The following is a 21,572-nucleotide window of genomic DNA, read 5'->3' on the forward strand; positions in this document are numbered from 1 at the left end:
CGGGAGCCAAGAAAAATTGGGGCAGATATTCCAAAACAGACATGTGCTGATAGTCAACCCTGCCACCATTACAACACTCATGAGTAGAAGGAAGGAGATCATTAGGCCCTTCACTTCATCTTCACCAGTATGAACAACAAGGAGCTGGTTGGAGGTATATATTACAATTCCAAAAAGCTGGCATCTGCTAAATAACAACTAGGCTTTGGTTCTAAGCCCAGACAACATTCAAATGATTAACAATAGTTGGGGGGAAAACCCTAATTATAGAAAATTCTGAGGAAAATGACCAACTGAAGATAGTGCCAGGAATGTTTGTGGACTTTTTACTTTTATTTTTTTACATCAACAATTTTATTAGTTTCTAGTGTAGCATACAAAGAAAATACAAAAGTAAATAATAGGACTTTTTAAAGGAGTCAGTTGATTAGCGCCTTGTTTCTCTTTAGATAAAAGAGAGAGACATGAGATTACCTAAACTGTTGGCAACTGGAATAGTCATCCATTTTCCTCACAAATAAATACAAGGCAATGATTACTGGTGAGAGAGGGGAAATTTACCACAATTCCTTTAGCTGTAAATGGAGCTTTTCAAAGGACAGTAAATTTGGACACTCCTCTTGCTAACTACATTTAGAAATTGTTTATTAACAGCTTGAAAGAAGCTAGATACCTTCAAAAGGAAGAAGGCATAAAATACCTGGTGATTGAGTGCCTTCAAACCTTAATATATGAAAATAAAAATAAAATTTTTTATTACTTTTAGGAAGTTAAAATAAAGAGCAAAAGGGCAAGCTTTTGGCTACACATATTTTTTTAAAAAATGAAGGGCTTCCAGAATATTGAGGTATTGAATTTTGAATATTCTTTAAAACATTTTTAAAGAATAAATGCATGTTTATGAGAAATAAATTATGGCATTTAGAGATATCTTTGAGGAACTCCACCAAGGATGTGTCAAGACTTTGAATCGATTATGGCAGATATGTTGGATCTTTTTGAGAACAGTCTGTCTTCAGAACAAAAATGTTATTGAACAAAATATACAACAAATTCTACTTGAATTTGAATGAATGAAATCTTGGCTAAGAACCTGACATCAGATACAAAGAAAACAACTGAATGAAGTTTTAAAAATTAAGAAGGAAATAAAAAAGATAATCCCAGAGAGTAATGGGAATCATTTTTCTTTGTTGGATTTACAAAACAGACTATTTAAAGAAAATAAGAAATTTGTAACAAGGATCAATAAATACTGGTTCATCAAGGAAGACTGTTCTGTATTTCAAAATAAGAAAGACAAAATTGATTTGTTTGACCATGGTTAAAATGAAACAAGTCATTCTGCATGGTTCTTTTTGGATTTATTAATATTTTGACTGGAAATATGTGGCTTTGGTTAAATGGTTTGTTTTATACCTATTTTCTGTATCCTAATTGGTTAATATCTAAATATGTAACATCTAACTCTGTATTTTTTTTTTAGGGAACAGTTTTTCTGTAGGGTTAAATTGTAGTCTTTTTTTATATATGGATGCTGGGATTACTTAGATAGTTTAGAACTGAGATGTTGAAATGTTTATTCAAATGGAATATGTTGTTATTTGTGGTGGTTCTCTTGGGGATGGTTCAGTGGTGGGTTCCTACTGGTTTGGCCCCAGCTGAACTGGTAGTGGTTTGGCAGCCTGGGTCACTGTAACCGGCAGCAACCCAGGCCTGCCACACTGCTGAATTGGTTCTCCTGGCGGTGCCATAGGCTCCGCCATATGCACCACCATCTTGTTTTTTGCTTCTGCGCATGTGCAGAACAATTTTTATTGCTCTGTGCATGGCGTGCAGCATGCATCAAGCGTGCGGCACATCCACAAGTGAACCAGCAGTAGAGACTGCCGGAACCCACCCCTGGGATGGTTGGCATTTAGCATGAGTGTACTGCAATTTGCCCTTCCTTTTTAAGGAGAATTGGCTTCTTCTTGTTATGTTAAACTTTAGGTATAATTTATTTATGCTAGGATTTGGGAACTTTTTTTATTCTTTTTAAGTGGGGTTTTGCCAATAGCTGAAAGTTGAGGTGTGGAAAGTTGAGTTTTATGTTCATTAATTTTAATACGACAGAGCTCTGTCTGGGGTTTTTGCTGACAATTATATAAGGAGACGATATTGCTTATTTCATGGATTATATAACAAAGAGATTTATATTTGTTAATTAAGAGGTGTGAAGCGATTATGAAATTGTTAATTTTTTTTGCTCATCAATTAAAAACATGGATATAAGGAAACAGCCATCGTCAAAAAAGAAAAGAGTCAAGAGAATATAAACTTTTAGGTATAAGTGAAGAGGTGGGTTACAATGGCCTTGAAACTAAGAGCCAAAGTAATTTAATCTCCTTTCACAATTTGGCATGTTTCACTACAATTCCGTGATCAATGTATAGTAACCTACAAATTATGTGATACACCCCCCCCCCCAGCTCTGTCTTTGATGCCTGCAATGAACAGGGCAGTTAAATACTGGGGAGGTCATAATATGATGGATTGCATTTGACTTCATGGGTCAGAGGCTTGATATAGACGGAAGCATTATAAAATATACATCAAACTCTAAGGAAAAGAAGAAAATAGCCTTATAATATAAAAGAGTCAGCTCTCTTATTCTGCAGCTTTAAGAATAATCTTTCAGAGTACAGACATTTCTAGATGTTTCCTTAAATAATGAGTTGTTTTTGTTTCCACAGAACAGAACAGTTAAACTGTGAGCGCTCTAATGGATATTTTTCTTGATAGCATGGAAATGTGGCATCCTGTATTCAAATCAAAACTTTTATTAGTTCATGGTAAAAGTTTTGATTTGAACACAGGATGCCACATTTCCGTGCTATCAAGAAAAGTATGTCCTATGGGTCAGAAAGTACAATCACAATAACAATAGTGATAGCACTTAGACTTATTTACCACTTCATAGTGCTTTACAGCTTTTTCTAACCAGTTTACAGAGTCAGCATACTGCTCCCAACAATCTGGATCCTCATTTTATCAACATCGGAAGGGTGGAAGACTAAATCAATCTTGAGGCAGTCAGGATCGAACTGCTGGCAGTTGACAGAGTTAGCCTGCAATACTATATTCTAACCACTGTGCCACCACAACTCTTTAAAATACATCAACCTGTAATTATTAATTGAACTTTTAAAAAATTGCAATAAACTTTCATAAAATTCTTTATTATAGTAACTAGTACAAATACCTACTGCAATCACCACATTTTGTGCTAAATATCCACTGTGAGTATTACAGATACAAACAAATAAGAATAATCTTATATTTGGAGATTTGGAAATGGATAACAATTTAATAAATGAAATTAATAATAAATGATAGCATAAAATCAGGCAAGCTGGAAAGGTATGACAGGGTCCTGTCACACAACAGCAGTGACAGGTATTTTATGTTCTCTATCAGAGTACCTCTTAAACTGGTGTGTGTGCGTGTGCGCGCGTGTGTGTGTGTATCAATAGGCTATCTATCTATCTATCTATCTATCTATCTATCTATCTATCTATCTATCTATCTATCTATCTATCTATCGCCTATCTCAATAACACTTTTCACTTGTAAATAGCAATTATATAAATATATATTTAAGAGTTTCAAAACTTTTAACTATATGCATTAATAGTTAGGAACTTCAGTTGCAGCTTATGGATAAAGCTCAGATTATACAGTCAACAGATGTTTTTACTGCTGGTTCAAAACTTTTTTTTTTTACTGCTTGTGCCTTTTTTGCAAATGAATAAATAGATAACTGACAGCAACCTTAAAAGTTGGTTTTCCCATTATGTCTGCTTTCCATGAAAGTTTAATTCAAACATAAATCTTCTCCCCAACCTATTTCAAATGTGTCTTAGAGCATTTAGGACAGAAGAAAAAAAAAAGAACAGTGACTAAAACTGGAGCCAAGGCTGCCAAGATATTATAGAGAAAGAATAATAGCTTTGTAATTATGTGCATTAATGTTTTTTGAAATACAAAATTATGTATTTTTTTCCTGCCACATAGACATCATCCAGAGTTTTGCAGCCTAGAACTGATAACCCAAGGCATGGTCCTAGGTAAAATCTAACAAACTGCAGATTATGGATTATGCAAATTCGTCCATGGTGAGTCATGCAGAGGGGAATTCACTGCCTTTAGGGACATTCCCCTGTTGGACCACATCATCTTTACAAAGCGCAAAACGTTAGGGTTCCAAGTAATAGTCCCAAAGCAAGCAAAATTCCGAGGCTTGTAGATTTCTGAAAGAATATTTTTATTGGATATATCTGAGGGTTCCCACGGTTTTCACCAAATTATAAGTTTTTTCCCCTTTCCCCAAACATGGTCCAATCAGGGTGCCATCCAGGTGCTTGGTAATGTCACTCCTCTTCTCCCTCTGACCAGGTGTGAGAATATCCATGGTTCCCAAGAGAAAGTATTTTGTTTTGGCTATAAACCCCAGCTATCTCTATCTCTATCTCTCTTCCCCCCACCTTCCTACCACTCAACTCCAGTGTGGCAATGCTGAAGCTTCAAAATGGCTCTGGCCAGGTCACCTTCAGAGTTGACACAAAGCTTTATGTCTTTTAGCAGAGGTCTTGTTCATACATTCAGGCTCTTCTCTGCTGCCTGAAGTTAAAAAAAAAAGGCTTGTTCCCCCACATACACAATTTATGTGTTTACAGGGAGCAGTAACACCACTCAGCCTCTGCGGTGTCAAGTGCCTCATAGATATCATTCTGAAGGGTGATATATTACAAGTTGCATATGCAAATAGACAGCATAATCATCTTACAAGATAATAAGCAGCCTGTTGGTCTGGAAGCAGCAGAGAAGAGCTGCACATTTCAGGCTTTGTGAGGAATTAATAGAATAACAGAAATGAACTTGGAAGTCCGCTACTCCAATCCCCTGCTCAGGCAGGAAACCCTATGCCATTTCAGACAAGTGGTTGTCCTTTTTTTTCTTAAAAACTTCCATTGTTGGAACATCCACAACTTTTGGAAGCAAGTCATTCCACTGATTAATTGTTCTGTCAGGAAATTTCTCCTTAGTTCTAGGCTGCTTCTCTCCTTGATTAGTTTCCATCCATTGCTTCTTGTCCTGCCCTCAGGTGCTTTGGAGAATAGGCTGACCTCCTCTTCTTTCTAGCAGCTCCTTAGATATCAGAATTGTCTTAGACAACATCGTCACTGCGTTTATTTGGTTTGCCAGCTGTGCCTACATTCTGAGTTATACGGCAGCATGAACTGTCTCTTATCAGCAATGATTTACTATGCATGTCATTACATCACATACCTTCTTTCCTTCCTTCCTTTGTCTGTATGCCAAGGCAGACAGGGGCTCTGCCAAGATGTAATTATTAGCTTAGTAAGTTTGTATTTTTACTTTCTTTACAATTAGAATGTTTTTCTTAGATTATGCCTCAGGTTTATTTTTCTTTATTTCAAAAGTATACTTCAAGGTTTGCCAAGATCCATACATTAATTTCCAGGGCGGAATTCATACCCTGACAAACATATTGTAAAGGTACCCACTACAAGCTGATACCCAATGATCGTTGTTTAAGTCTGTATCCAAGATAGCTGCTTCTTTCCACAAAAAGGCAAGGTTGGTCTCATCTCAGAGATTGTTTCTAGACTATCTGGGCCACATGTAGCTTTCTAATTCCATCCAGTTTCTTGGTTTATTGTATAGTCTGAAAATACAAGTCATCTTGACTAGACTTTCTGCTGAGGAGGGAACATATAAATAAAACAAACTGGGAATAAAGAACAGACCCTAAAATTTTGCTTCTTCTGCTGTCAACTACTCCTCTATTTCTCTCTATCCCTTTATACTAAAGATGTGTAATCAATGGATAATCATATTGCTTTTTTAATGAAAGAATGTTCCACCATTCCTTGCCAAACAATTCACCAAGGAGTGATGAGACAATGACGCCTGTGAGTTTTCAGAGCTTGCTACTATACAAAAGAAGAATAGAAACAGAACTACCAGATGGGTTGGATCTGGTAGCTTTACTATTTCAGGGAAGCCCCCCCCCCTCAATGGTCAAAAAGAGAGGAGACACTAATCATTGAAGCAAAAGAGTAACTACAAAGAAGCCAACACACACAAAAGGGACTTCAAAAATGGCATGATGCATTAGCAAATAAGCACCAGGCTTGTATTGATTTTGCAGGAAATGTGTGAAGCTGGGCTTGTTTATCAAAGATGACACCTTCAGCTAGTTTCCTGATGATGGCAGCATTTATTTGCCTTAAATTAAAATGCAGCAGGTCCTGAATGCTGGTCCTGAGTAATTATTTTTGACATCTCCTCTATCCCACACAATTACGACAGATACATTACCACCTCTTTTCCTTATCTTTATTCTTGAGCCAAGACATAGAGGGATAATGTGATGTGGTTATTTATGTGAACAAGGCTGTTCTTATCAATTGTAAGCCACCTTGGGAGCCTGGAAAATGAAGGAACAGCTTCATTTTGACAGAGTGGTCTTGAGGTGTTGGGCAAGGGCAAGCTTCACATTTCTCCCCCTTTGAATATTCAAAATGTTCAGTCTCTCTTCTGTTGGATATAAGCATGGGCATGTGTTTTTATAGTAATTTTATTAAACATTACAGCTAAAAAGATAAAAACTGATGCAAACCAACTAAAAATTAAAGAATAAATTAAAACAAAGTGTAGAAAATAATAAAAAACAGAGAAAAAATAAGTATATAGTAATGAAAAATATATAAATACATATAAAAATGACTACACCTTTCATTACAAGAATAAAAAATTGGTATCTTATTGTCTCTTAAAATATAACAAGTGATCTCTTTTCCAATATGCTATCACTTGTTTATAATTAAATCCTCAAGTTACTGAGGCCTGATCAGCAGAAGTCCATCAAGAGTTACTAGACGTAACAACATACAGGTAATCCTCGAGTTACGAATGTAATGGAGCCTGCCGATTTCATTCATAACTCGAGGATTCATAGGAGTGAATCACGTAACTAGAATGTGATCACTCCCTGCTTTTGCCCATGCATTCACTAATTGAATGTGCGGATCACCAAGTGCAAGAGATATCTCAGGGTGGGGAAGGCCATGGGGGGAGGGTCTAGTGATGTAACAGGCCATCCAATGCCTCTCTGACACACTGATATACCTCATGCTTCCCTCCTTCCATGCTAGACTCACTTACTGTGCAAAGATCTATCTCCTCCCTGATGAGGTTTCTTTGCTTTGAGGGACAGGAGAGCAGGGTGGTTTTCCTTCCAGTGTCTGGTTGGCTTGCAAATGCTTTTTGTGCTGAGAGGGGACCGTGATGTCATGCAACTTCAGCCACCCATCTGGTTTTGCAGAGAATGGGTGCCTGAAGTCATGTGAAATCATGGCCTCCAGGACATTTCACTCTCGGCATGAAAAGCATTGCAAGCTGACTGGATGCTGGAAGGGAAATCATCCTGCTCTCCTTTCCCTCAAAGGCAAATAAACTCTGGTAGAGAAGGAACAAATCTCTGCAAAGTTAGTCCAGGGCAGCAGGATAGGAGGGGAGAAGCAATCGTGGAGACCAGGGTTGAGGGGTTGGGAAATAGTATGAATGTTGCAGTCCCTCTGTGGTTATTCATAAGGGCAAAAATACTGTTGTGGTCCTGCAACATTTGCAATTTCAGGACTTTGTCATAAACACTTGGGGAAGGTTATCACATAACTTTGGATGGTCACTAAGTGAACTGTCGTAACTTGAGTATTATTGGTATCTTTTTTAACCTTGATGAAATAACTAGCTTTATATTTCTCCCCTTTGATTTTTATCAACCTTGATTTTTATTCCCTTCAAATAATGTCCTATAAATTGATCTCTTTTCCTTTTTTTTTCTTGTCCCTTCTCACAAAATTCTTATAGATATAGCAAATCTCTTTTATACATTGTTAAATAAAAATTCCTAAATGATATGCATTATTTAAGCACTGAGCAGGTTGTCCTGTTCTGACTCTACCATTCTGTAAGTGGATTGATAGATATATAACATTAAAATCCAAACCAAATCAGAAGAGGATTCCAGTACTTCAGACATGTAACCAGGATTTACATTCTAAATAAGATGGTCATTAAAATAAATGTTAAAAAAAGAATGGCAGTGACGAGAAATGTATTTTTTAAACAACTAATTGCACCTCCAATTAAGACATCAATAATAATAATGAGTAATGTTAAATATGTAATTACAAAACTTGTATAGGCCACAGTTTTTATTTATGCTCTTTCTTAGCATTTTACGCTTTCTTGTTGTTCCAGAAAATTTCATACATGACTTTACAGGCTTCTGAAAGTTGAAGTTAATTTAGAGTTCTTTCAAGTTTGGGTCTCTAAATTAATTTGTTTTAGATGATATCCCAACTTCACAAAAGTAAAGATCCAAAAACTTAGGACAGCACAATTAACACATCATTTCATGTTTTTCTTCTGGCCCAAATTATTGTTATTTTATTGTTTTATTGTTTATGACTAGTTCAATCTGAAGACAATCAATTTACCATTATATTAGGATGCAGAAGAAGGTCCCCATCAGTTTGTAACATGAATGATGAAATGGCAGGTAGATTGCAAGAGAATACATAAAAGGATTTGGTTAAAAATATTGTAACACAGCTGGCACAGAGACCTGCTGATCATAATGATCCAATCTCAGTAATGAAGGGTAGCAGATCTCTGGTACCTGCACAAGACTCTAGGATCTCTTACAATTACTTGTTCCAAAACTTAGCTAATTGCATAATGATATAGGATTGAAGTGGTTGTGAAACGAATGGCTATGGGCAAAAATGGAGTTATCTATGCTAAATAAGATAGATTTTAAAGAATCTGAGCAAGACAAAAGGACAGAAAGCAAAGAGACAAAGAAAGTAGAATGGATTGCAAGATTGCACTACATTGCATTGTTTTTTTCAAAAGTAGAACATTTACAAGAGCCAGACTGGATCCCTGCAAATATTCAGAGATATCGTCTGCCATGCAGATAATTCTTGGTCTAAAAATTATGAAGAAAACTATGAAGTTACCTTTATAGTTTTTAAAACACCTTTAATAGGTATTTGAGTAAGACAGGGATGTCAAACTGGTGGCCCGTGGGCGAGATGGGTCACACACAGGCCATGCCCACCCCAGGTCTGTGAAGGGAAAAAATGTATTGAAACGTCACATGATGGCAACGTGATGCTGCGAGTTTGACACCTGTGGAGTAAGGTATTCACTGCAAACTTACAAACCCAAAGAAGTTCCTAACTCTTCTTTCAAGTTTCTGTAAGTATCAGTGATGAGTTCATACACTGAGATGCTGCTGAGTTACTGCCAACAGTTCAATAAAGTCTATAAATAATTCCACAGTATGGCTGCAGGCAAGGGAAGGTAACATTTTGATAAATTAGCTGTATATCCATAATCACTGAAACATTTCTACGTTCTGGAGGATTTCCCATCTTCTAAAGCCTGCAAGTAACTTGTCCAGGGGCACTGGGATTTTAACAATTGGTCAGTGGCTACAACAATGCCATAACAGATGAACTTGTTTTTAACTTCGAAAAACAAACTGTAATAGATAGAAGACCTTCATCTGCTGTCTTTGTCTGCTGACACACCTTGGGGTGGATATTTTATCAGAATCAAGCTGCATTGCAATGTGCATTGTTGTGGTATGCAAAGAATGAGCTGGACAATTTGGAGCAAATAAGCTTTGAGATAGACACTAAAGTCTAATAAAAGAGAATATTTGTAGTTCAGGGTTGAAATAAGGAATCCTTGGTGCTCTCTGACATTGATTGTTTTCTTGCAGACATTTCATTACCCAAACTAGGTAACACATAAGTGCAAGGAAACAATCAAACTCAGGGACCCCTCACACTAAAATCCATAATTAACATTAATATTGCATATTCTATGTGCTGAAAATGTATAAAGAAAAACTCACGTTTCTTGACCACCACTGTCAAAGCTAAAAGCATATCTTGAACTCCCTCTCAGAATGATAATATCTCCTAGTGCAGTGATGGCGAACCTTTGGCACGCGTGCCACAAGTGGCACACGGAGCCATTAGTCAGGGCACGCGAGGCGCTGCCCTGTCAGCTGGCCAGCGCGCATGTGCGCGCTGGCCAGCTGAGTTCACCTTTTTAAAAGCTATTTTTCGCCTTCCCCAGGCTCCAGAGGCTTTATAGGAGCCTGGGGAGGGCGAAAAGAGCCTCCCCTCCCCCCGGAGGCTTCAGGGACCGTCCGGAGGCTTCCCTGAAGCCTTCGGAATGCTTAAAACCACCCTCCGAGCAAACTGTGACTTCCGGTTTGCTCGGAGGATGGTTTTAAGTGCTCTGAAGGCATCAGGGAAGCCTCCGGACGGTCCCTGAAGCCTCCGGAGGGCCTCCGGGGGGGCGGGGGAGGCTCTTTTTGCCCTCCCCAGGCTCCTATAAAGCCTCTGGAGCCTGGGGAGGGCGAAAAAAGCATGTAAAAATGGGGGGTCACGCGTTGTGCGCGCATGCACACTGGGGGGGTCACGTGTTGCATTATGGGTGCAGCACGCCCGCACACGACCCCCCTGCGCTCCTCCCACTTGTGGCACGCGAGCCAAAAAAGGTTCGCCATCGCTGTCCTAGTGCATAGAAATACTCTGCTATACCCTTATTAGAAACATATGGTTAAAAAACAAAATAAGCCTCTGAAGTCATTTAAAAACTTTGGGACAGAGTATGGTATTGGAATGTTTTCCAGCTAAGCTTTTGCCTCCATTTTACCACATGTAAATTATACACCACAGTCCACTCTTCTATAGGACTAGAAATCCTTTGCAACATGATAAACTTTACAAAGTTCATCTTAGCGACTTGAGGCACCACATGAAATTTGGAGGGGGGAAAATGACAAAGGTGATATTCCTACACTTTGAGAGTTCTCTATTACTTAAACAAAATGTATTTGTTTAGAATGTTGTGTCCCTCGCTGCAAATGTCCATCCACATCACAGTTGTCTTTTTTGTTCTTTGTTATAATGTGTGTTGTTTTTGTTTTACATTCAGAATTAAATGAAATATTTTGTTCTGGTATTTGGGATAAGCTAGGTAAACAGAGTGTTTTCTAGCAAAAATTCCCCTTGGGTACATCTGGGCAAACTGTTTTATTACACGACTTCCTTTATAGTACAATTTCTTTGATAAAAACAATTTTCCTGTTTCTTTTCTATTCCCACCACCACCATCACTTTCTCTCACATGAAAACACAACTTTGCTTGTTGCTTTTCTCGCTCTACAATTTTTCTCTTCTGCATGCGTGGGTACACACAAACATGCATACAGTACACAAAATAGAGAGGAGTTCTATCTGTTTTATTAGCAGGGCATGAATATCAGTTGACCTGATAATAAACCTTTCAACATTCTATTGGCAGTTTCTGTCAAAAAAAAGAAGACTGATTTGGAAGTTTATCTCAGAGCTTTTTTTCTTTCACCTTGCCTACTTCCTTTCTACCCAGACAACGTCTGTCTTATCCCCATGGAAGACTTCCTGGAGGCAGTCAAATCAGCCTTGCATTTTATGCGTTCTTAATTTCTCCAACTCCTACTTCATGAGATATTGGGAGAGGAACACCAGCAAAACAGACCAAAAAACCAGACCATTGTAAATGAAAGGAAAAAAATCAGAACTGTCTGGTATACTATAGTTTAAATATTTATATTCAACTCTAAATACTGTATAACTACAAATTCAGTAGAAATTCCTTTCACGATTACACATAGAGATAGACTCAAGAAGATGAGGAAAAGATTGGTAGAGTTAAATATGCATGTGTTTCTATTGATCTTTCATTATTCTAAATGAGATAATCTCAAGTAACATCAACCACAAGAATACAGTTGAAGGGTTTTGTTTGTCATGCACCTCAACGGAGAACTTTTATCTCATTGTTAATTCAACTAGTGGCTCTGAATTATTTTTATTCATTGTTTAAACATAGATTTAATCAACAGTTTGTTTACTTTGTCATCAAATCAAAATCCATGAAAGCCACAATGCTTATTCATTTTAGTAAAAACAGGACCTCTTGCAACAAACAAGCCTCAGGTTAATATCAGCCATATATCTCCATAGGTCCTGTTACCACAATAGTTTGACCCAGTCAACCACTAAGTTAAACACATTTTCTTACTGATAGTTTTGGAAAGCCACAATCACATTAACTGGATCAAAATTCAGCCTTGCCCTGTTATCTGGGAGCAGTCTGAACCTGTTGGACTTGAGGAAATGGACAGGATGCTTATGACTATGAGTTCAATCACCTGGTATTTAGAACCATGCCCCTCCTGGCTGACTAAGGCTACTTGGGAGTGCATATGGGTGAGTTCCAGAGAGGATGAATTCATCCACCAATATTGATTCCAATCAGAGGTGACTGGAAGCTGGAAGTCTTTTATTTTGGGCTTTACTATGTGGGATGCTGCAGGGTTCAGAATTTTCTCCACTTCTATTTAACCATCACATGAAGCTATTGGGTGAGACCATTAGGGGTGACCAGTGGTGGGATTCAAACATTTTTACTACCGGTTCTGTGGACGTGGCTTGGCTTGGTGGACGTGGCTTGATGGACATGGCAAGGGAAGAATACTGTAAAATCCCCATTCCCTCCCCACTCCTGGGGGATGGATACTGTAAAATCTCCAGATTTTCAGTTCACCAGAACCGGTCAGAATTGGCTGAATATCACCTCTGGGGGGGTGAGACATAAGAATGCTGATGATACCCAGTTGCATATCTCCACCCCCAATGAGTTAAATGATACTGTTGATATCCTTTCTCAGAACGTGGCATTTCTGAGGATCTGGATGGAAAACAACAAGCACGAATTAAACCCTGGTAGGACTGAATGGTCTTGAGTATTAGAGTTTTTTGTATCTCGGAATTTACCAAGCTCTGAATGGATTGGTAATCCAAACCCTAACCCTAACCTTAACTCTAATGCTAACTACCCCAAACAAATCCAATAAACATTTTTGGGGGCGCGGGGGGGGGGTTCTACTGGACTCATGAACTACTTGAAAAGCAAGTGACAGACAGGACCAGAAGGACCTTTGTTGTGTATCTTGTTCTTCACCAGTTAAGCCTATTCCTAGATCAGGAGGCTCTACTCATCTCCACTCACACCTATATCACTTCCTGGATAGATTACTATACTATAGTGCACTCCACATGGGGCTACCCTTGAAGGGAATCCATAAGCTTCAGGTGGTGCAAAATGCAACAATATGGACAGTTACTGTATGTGTGCTTCAAGAACTGCACACACTATACCTTTGCAAACTTGCTTAGCAATTTATTTCCAGTCCAGATCAAATTGCTGGTTTTGGCATTTAAAGCTCTACATGGAAAGGGGTCAGGTTACCTGAGGAACCATCTATTTCCAGTTACATCTACTTCAAATCTGGCAGGAGAGAAATGTTGTGAGCTTGAGGGTCCCGTGGTAGAGTGGATCCTGTTGGATGGTTATATGGTCATTAATTGATGCATTCTCGGTATGCTGGCCATCATTTTGTGTTTTACTTTCTTTTTATTTGTAATTAAAATTGTGGTTTTATTGGTTTTTATGTATTTTACATTTATATATTTTATTTTATTATGTATGTTGCCCAGAATCACTGTGTGAGATGGGCAGCTACACAAATATGATAAATAACTATATTAATTTTAGTTATTTGCGAGATCGCATTCTACCCCATACATCCCTACGACCAATCCGCTCACACAGGGAGGTCTCCTCCGGGTACCCTCCGCTAGACAATGAGGGCGGGTGGTGCCCAGGAGTAGGGCCTTCTCTGTGATGGGCCCAACCCTCTGGAACGAACTCCCCCCTGACATTAGAACTACTGTTGATCTCCGCTCCTTCCGTAAGAAACTCAAGACCCACCTGTTCCGGCTAGCAGGCCTAGCCTAATCGGAATCATAAGTACAATCTGTTACTGCCCTTCCTGGATGGCTTTTTAATATTGTAAATTTTGGGGTTTTAATTTGGTTTTTAGACTGTTTTTAACTTGAAATGAGTTTGGGTATTTCACAGACCGTATGTTTATGTTGGTTGTCTAATGTTTTGTTGTTCTTGCTTTGTTGTTTTATTTGTACTGTCTGTACACCACCCCGAGTCCCTGCGGGGAGAGGGGGGCAGTATATAAATTTAATAAAACTCAAAAACTCAAACTCAAACCAATGAAGAATGTAGAATACAAAATTCTCATCCACCTTCTTTAGGTATTCCATAAACCCTTCCATCGGCAGAGCTTTCTTGACTTCTCTCTCCCCTACCCCTCTGGCAAGAAAGTGAGGTAGGAGTAGATGATCAATGATTATTGTTATGTGTGTGTATGTGTGCTTTATGTGTTTCCAGGCCTTGACAGTATATTTGTAAAGGTAATACTTTTCCACTACTCTTTCTCTCCAACTCTTTTTCCTGGAAAACTAGGTTTATGCACAATGAATCATATGACTAGGTTTAACATGATTATTAACTTTGTGTTGCCCAATACATATCTGTCTAGTGCAATACCTGCCTGTTTGGGGGTTAAATTTAACATCCAGGGCTTAACTGAGTTAATTGACTCTTTTCTGATTTTCTACCTTCCTCTTCCAACCTGCTGTGGGAAATCAGCTATAGGTAATGGAGAAAAATCTATCTTCTATTGAGCTGTATTTTGCATTGACATATAAATCCTAGTTTAAAAACACTATGCATGCTGAATAATTTTATTCAATTATTAGATACCAGATGAAACATTAATCCAATGGCATCAGTAAGATTAGTAACAACAACTCTCCCTATTTGGCTATTCAGGGACTCGGTGTTGTTGTTCCTTTAATTTTTCAGCTTCACAACATGCCCTGACAACAATTCTAATGGGTATTAGAATATTCTAAGGCACCGGCTTGCTTAGAAGAAAAAGTGACCTTGGAAAATACAAAGACAAATATTTGGTTCACAGAAGGGATGAAAAGCAAACAAGAGCTGCCTCTTTAAGCTCTAGTCTATTTTCTAGACATGTTATCAGTGTTTTTGTCTTGGATTTTGACATCACCATTTTAAATTGCAATTGTGTACAGAGCCTGGGAACAAGTCTTTTTTTTCCTTTTGCCCCATTCAACAACTCATATAGCAATAACACTTAGACTTATTTACCGCTTCATCGTGCTTTACAGTCCTCTCTAAGCGGTTTACAGAGTCAGCATACTGCCCCCAGCAATCTGGGTCCTTATTTCACCAACCTCAGAAGGATGGAAGGTTGAATCAATTTTGAGTCAGTGAGAATTGAACATTGGCAGAATTAGCCTGCAAATCAATTAGATTATGAATAAGGGGGAAAAAATGCAGGCACCAGCTTTTCTTCTGGCGACTATTCTATAGAACCACAGATATCCCAACAAAGCTGCAGGTCCAGATGGGGTATTGGGGAAAGTGGTAAAAACCTGTGCTGACCAATTAACAGGGGTCCTGACAAGGATTTTTAACATCTCCCTTTAACAGGCTAGAGTCCCATCATGCTTGAAAGCAGCCACAATTATCCCATTTCCAAAGAAAGCAGCCATAAATAGCCTGAATGACTATAGACCCATTGCACTGACATCTATAGTGATGAAGTGCTTTGAGAGACTGGTCCTACAACACCTCAGTTCCTGTCTTCCACCAACTTTTAATCAACACCAGTTTGCTTATAGAAGCAACAGGTCAACAGAGGATGCCATCGCCACTGCTCTACACTGAGCCACCTTGAGAAATCTGGGAATTATGTCAGAATGCTTTTTATAGACTATAGCTTGGCCTTTAACACCATCTTACCAGGCATTCTCATTGAAAAGTTCACTGACCTGAATTCCCCCCCCCCCTTGTGATTGGATCAAAGATTTCCTGATGGATCGTCCACAAACAGTAAGAGTTGGGTCCTTTACATCTTCCACGCTGAAGCTCAGCACAGGCTCCCCTCAGGGCTGTGTGCTCAGCCCCTACCTGTACTTGCTGTAACATATGACTGCATACCCTCTGATCCATCCAATATCATAATAAAGTTTGCAGATGACACAATGGTGCTAGGTCTCATAACTGGAGCATTCAGGGAAGAAGTCCAGAAGGTATCCGTATGGTGCTCAAGAAACAACTTACAACTAAATATTAGTAAGACAAAGGAGATGGTGCTAGATTTCCGGAAGCACAGAGAGGAGCCTGCCCCATTGTATATCAAGGGGCGCTGTGTCGAGAGGGTTTCCTCTTTTAAATTCTTGGTAGTGCTTATTAGTCAAGATCTCACCTAGAAAAACAACACGTCTCTGGTGATTGGAAAAGCCCAACAGAGACTTCATTTTCTTAGAGTCCTGCAAGAAAATCAGGTGGACCAATGGCTGATGACCTCTTTCTATTGGTCCACCATACAGTATGGTATGCTGGTTTAACTGCTGCGGACAGAAAGGCACTACAGAGAGTGATCAATTTGGCACAAGAAACCATTGGTTGCCCTCTGACACCACTGGATGACATCACCAGGTCTCGCTGCTTTAGCAGAGTAAGGAAGATATTCAGAAATGATTCACACCCTGGTCAGTGTCTCTTTGCACTTCTACCATCGGGCAGAAGACATCAAAGTATAGCCAGCCGAACAAAGAGGTTTAAAGATAGTTTCTATCCTTGGGCTGTCAGACTTTTAAATACAACTACAATCACTCCATGCACACGCTAGTTTTTTTTCTTTTTCTTTCTTTTTTCGTTTCTGCTATAATTTCGCACCAGTGAGGTTAAAACCAATTTCGTTGTATTTAAGTACAAAGATTATACTTATACTTATATAAGAGAATTGCTGGTAGGTGCTTGGATCCAGGAAGGTTTTTGACTCCAAACAACAATTGCTGAAAAACTTATCTTACTACAACTTAGGCTGCTGAAAAAGAACATCCGCTGACCAATGAACAAAATGTTGGGATTAGGAATGTGCTGAGAGGCACTGATTTGAGCACATTTAATCACATATGTTTCACATATGGCCCACCAGATGCCATTTACATTTAAGAAAGAAGTACTATTGGGAGATTTTTCAATCAATTAAAAAGAATATTTGACACCAATAAGAGTAATTAAGAGATGGGGAACAAATTAATCAAACAATTCTCAGATTTACTTCTGCCAGCTGAATTCAATTCTTATTGCTATATAAGCAATAATAAAAAACCATGCTATCTTAATTCACATCATTAAATTTTCCTACAGTTTCCTAAGATGAAACTTTTTTATTTATTTATTTATTTATTTATTTATTTATTTATTTATTTATTTGATCAAATTTATATGTCGCTCATTTCACAGTGCCATTTTCCCACATCTGATACAATAAATGTCTAAATTAGAGTGTTCTTTATGTAGCCATAAGGAACTTAATCAAGCTACGTATGTAGCTCTTCGACAGTCTTTGTGCATTGTGAAACTTGGCAATAAAGTGGATTGAAAGCTAAATGTTATTGAACAGTGGGATCTGAATTCTTGGCTCTTAAGATTCACTCAGAACTAGGAAGTGAAGCTGGTTTTTGTAATCCATGCAAAAGACTACAATGTAGGAAATGTACATTTAAATGGATTGGCTTAATCATTCCTTTTTGTGTGTCTACTTCACAAATCAAGTCCAAAGAAATGGGAGAGTATTATGGTGGATTTTACAAAAAAGATGCAGCTGCTGCAAATATTGTCCAGTCAAATTAAGGATCAAAAAGAAAACACAGGCAAAGTCTAGGCATAAAAAAGTCAGGGAAAACAGATTCAAATTTCAGATCTTAGTTATATCTTGAATTAGTGATTTCCTAATCGCACGTCCAATATGATAAGCTTATTTTCAGGCATTGTGTCTTTGTGACTCTTCATGTGTCCATGCAAACAACTAAGCTCCCTATATTAAGTTCACTGATAAACAGTTGGAAACAGACGTTGGTTTTAATTCTCATAGGACACAAGTTTTCATAAAGGAAGGAAGGGGGGTAGATATAGAACTGGCAAAGGGGGGAGTTTTAAAATATCCAGACCGCTAATGGAAAGGACAGCAGCAGCAAAAATGGGTGAAATTGACTTAGAAAGTTCTAGGGCTGAGGAAAATAGTTCCTTTAATCTGGAAAGAGAGTGGCCAGTCATCCTAGAATGTATTTTTGTGCAGGGTTATAGTCTATGAGTCAGAGGTGGGTTGGTCCCGGTTTGGCCCGATTCTGCCAAACCGGTAGTGGTTATTTGGCCTGGGTTGCAGAACATGCAGCGACCCAGGCTGGCCATGCCCACAAACCAGTTCCCGGTTTCTTCTGCCATCGCTGGTATGTTTCTGTGCATGTGCAGAACAATTTATAGTCAACTGCGTATGCGCGAGTAATGTGTGGTGGGCGCGCGTGGGCGTGAACCGGCATCAACCAGTACAGAAACCCACCCCTGCTGTGAGTGTTTACAAGTCCACAAAGCATTCAATGATGAGGCTTCTCATTAAAGATGAAAATCATTGTGAAACCTAACTTATCAATTCAGAGGACATAGTTAGGTGATAAAAGCATCAAAGGTTTTACCTGTTAGGGGATCACTTGACAATTCATCTGATTGAGGGAGGAAAGAAAGCCCTTTCCTTAAACCTGAATAAAACTAGCAACACATATATGTTAATGTCATATCACAACTTGCTGAGCAATCCATGCTAAGCATTGTATTGAACTGATAGTCAGAGTGCATACACCCATACACTTGGCTGCCTCCTGTATTTTTCCACAACAGACTACTGCATTGGGGAGGGGGATGGATAATGATCCACTCTAAAATGCCATGTCATGAGTGGATTGGGAGTCCCTTGCAAAGCTTAGCTGAAACTACCTATCTCTGTCTTTTAAATTAAATAAAATAAGAGAAAACAAGAAATGCTATGGGGCACTGCCTCTTCTAATCAAATTCTTTGAATGGTGTGTATGTACTCAGTGACATTTCCCTTCATGCACTCTTAGCATCTCGTGATAAAAGGACTCCTGCATTCTGCTGCCACTATGACTTATAATACTGGGAGTGTATACTCCCCAAACAGTTATGTATAGGTCATAGATGAGGAGATAGACTAAATGTGAAATACCGGTGAAGATACTACTGACTCCAGTATTATGTCAGGAAAATCAGATGAAGCAGGATTCAAACTGAGTTCTAACAAGAAAAACGGATGATCAGAAAACAACTGTTAGAATGGTATATGGTTCAAAAACTGTGCCATAGTTATACATTTTCTTCTTTATCTGAAGATCTTTAGTTAAATGTGAAATATTTATATTTCAGAAGAGAAGCCAGACTCTTTGGCCATAAATTTATGTATGTAAACAGGAAGGACATCAACATGATAGACTAGAATAAATAGAAAGTAGAATTAAAATTGTTGGGGAAAACACCAATAACCTCTGCTATGCTAAGGGCTTTGATGGTGGAAAGCAAGGTACCTGGTTAAAAGTAAAAGAAAAGGAATAAAAGGGAGGGGAAGAGAGCATATAGCCAGACAGCTGATCAAAATAACAACAAGAACAAAAGCAACAGCAACCAAAGATGAGGTTAATCCAATGCAAACAAGCAGAAAACAAGTTCAAATGGGAACAGATTTTATTTTTCTAAGCATTAAAATTCACTGAGAGGGTAACAGTAGCTAGGAAATAAGGAGACATCTGCTGTGTGAAGAAAACAGTATCTGAACAAAAATATTCAAGTTCAGAGACATCAGATTGGCAACAAAGGCACAAGTGGGACACATAATGCAAAGGAAAGCATCCCTGATGATCCTGATCCTTGGAAAAACTGAAAGCACTCAGAAAAGCTGACAGAAAGCAAGGTGGCTAGATGCTGTTGTTGATGGCACGGGCATGAGCTTATCAAACCCTTAAGTAGTTACTAACCAACACTCCTGAGAAACATCCATTGGATCATCAAAAATCAGAAGTCCCTGAATAATAACAAATGTTGAGTGATGTGCTTCAATCAGTCTGCCTGTTTATGAAGACTTTGAATAGAAGCATGATAGTAATTCTGGAGGTGACACAGAGTGGAGGTGGAGGTGGAATGGAATGGAAGGGAATAGAATAGAATAGCATAACAGAGTTGGAAGGGACCTTAGAGGTCTTCTAGTCCAACCCCCTGCCTAGGCAGGAAACCCTATACCATTTCAGACAAATGGTTATCCAACATCTTCTTAAAAATTTCCAGTGTTGGAACATTCAACATTGCTTCTGGAGGCAAGTTGTTCAATTCTTTATTGACAAAGTGCGATTGGATGGGATAATGTGACGGGATTTTTCTTTTTGATTTTAAATAATATTTTATATAATATTTATGATTGCACGTGTTGCTATAAATGGCCAATGGGAATGAGTTATAATTTAATAAATCAAAGAAATAATCAGAAAAAGCTACTCAAACTAAACAGAAGCTACATTCAAGCTGTCATGATATGTTGTGGCAAACTAAAATAAGATAGTCTGTCGCCCTACAAACTGTGCTCCTCCTTGGCTTCTTTTGCTTCCAAGTTGCACAGAAATTTATCTTCAAAGTTAGGGCCATTCTGCTAGAACCTAGCGATAGGTAATCATACATCATGCAACAGGTTTTCTCAATGGAGTGTCTTGCGCCATTACTTTAGAGCTAAATCTGTCCCTGCCTGAATTTCCCTTTCTCTTTTATCATTTTTACCCTGCTGTCATTTGTTTCTCTGTTGTCCTATTGCACTGAGATTTGTTACAGCCCTGAAGAAGAGAATGCTTCTCAGAGGCCCGGGATTCACTAAATTACAGAAACCTACAACCGCCACTCCTTGCAGCTCTGAAGAAGATAAACAGTGAAGGATGATTAAAAATTAAAAGCTCTCTGAAACTAATTGTTTAGCTTCCATTCCTATATTCTTGCTCTCTGCTTCAAAAATTAATTTGAAACATAACGCTACAATATTCAGCCTTAATATAATGGAGACCTGAAAATCAGCACAAATTGAAATCGTGCAAAACAAGTCAATTGTCTATGAAATATAAACATAGCAAAATATTGTTAATACTATTTTTCTACTTAACTTTCTACCCTGAGGAATTACTGTAATATTTTTCTATCCTCTAAAAAATATTGGAGGCTAGTTCCCTACCGTTTTTTTCTACCCACAGGAAAACTATGATAGGTTGTCCAGAGACTATATTTTAGAAATTCAGATATAGTAGTGCAACTACCTTTAGTACCAAAACACATTATTTAGCCTGCAGAGTGATGTTTCTTGGAGGCAAAACCCAACAGCACAGATCATGGAAGGAATAGTGTGGAAACTTTGCCCTGGATTTTTCTGAATCATGCCTCATTCCTGTCTTATTTCTTTCTTAGTCCATCACAGCCCCATTACTTGATGGCCCAACTTTGTAAGCCTTCTGGGAAATACGGACAAACTCTACCTACAAACTCCACATTTATTCAGAGGATGAAGCCTTTGATGGATTCTTCAAGGTGCTTAC

At 38.4% G+C, this 21,572-nt stretch overlaps 1 protein-coding gene across 9 annotated transcripts in view; it reads right to left on the bottom strand.

Annotated features, from left to right (window-relative positions):
• The window catches only part of TSPAN4 (tetraspanin 4), a 752,078-nt gene that overhangs the window by 103,084 nt on the left and 627,422 nt on the right, over positions 1 to 21,572 (bottom strand). The window lies entirely within an intron of this gene.

Source organism: Natrix helvetica (genome assembly GCF_964273705.1).
Source record: "Natrix helvetica genome assembly, chromosome: 1".
NCBI lineage: Eukaryota > Metazoa > Chordata > Lepidosauria > Squamata > Natricidae > Natrix > Natrix helvetica.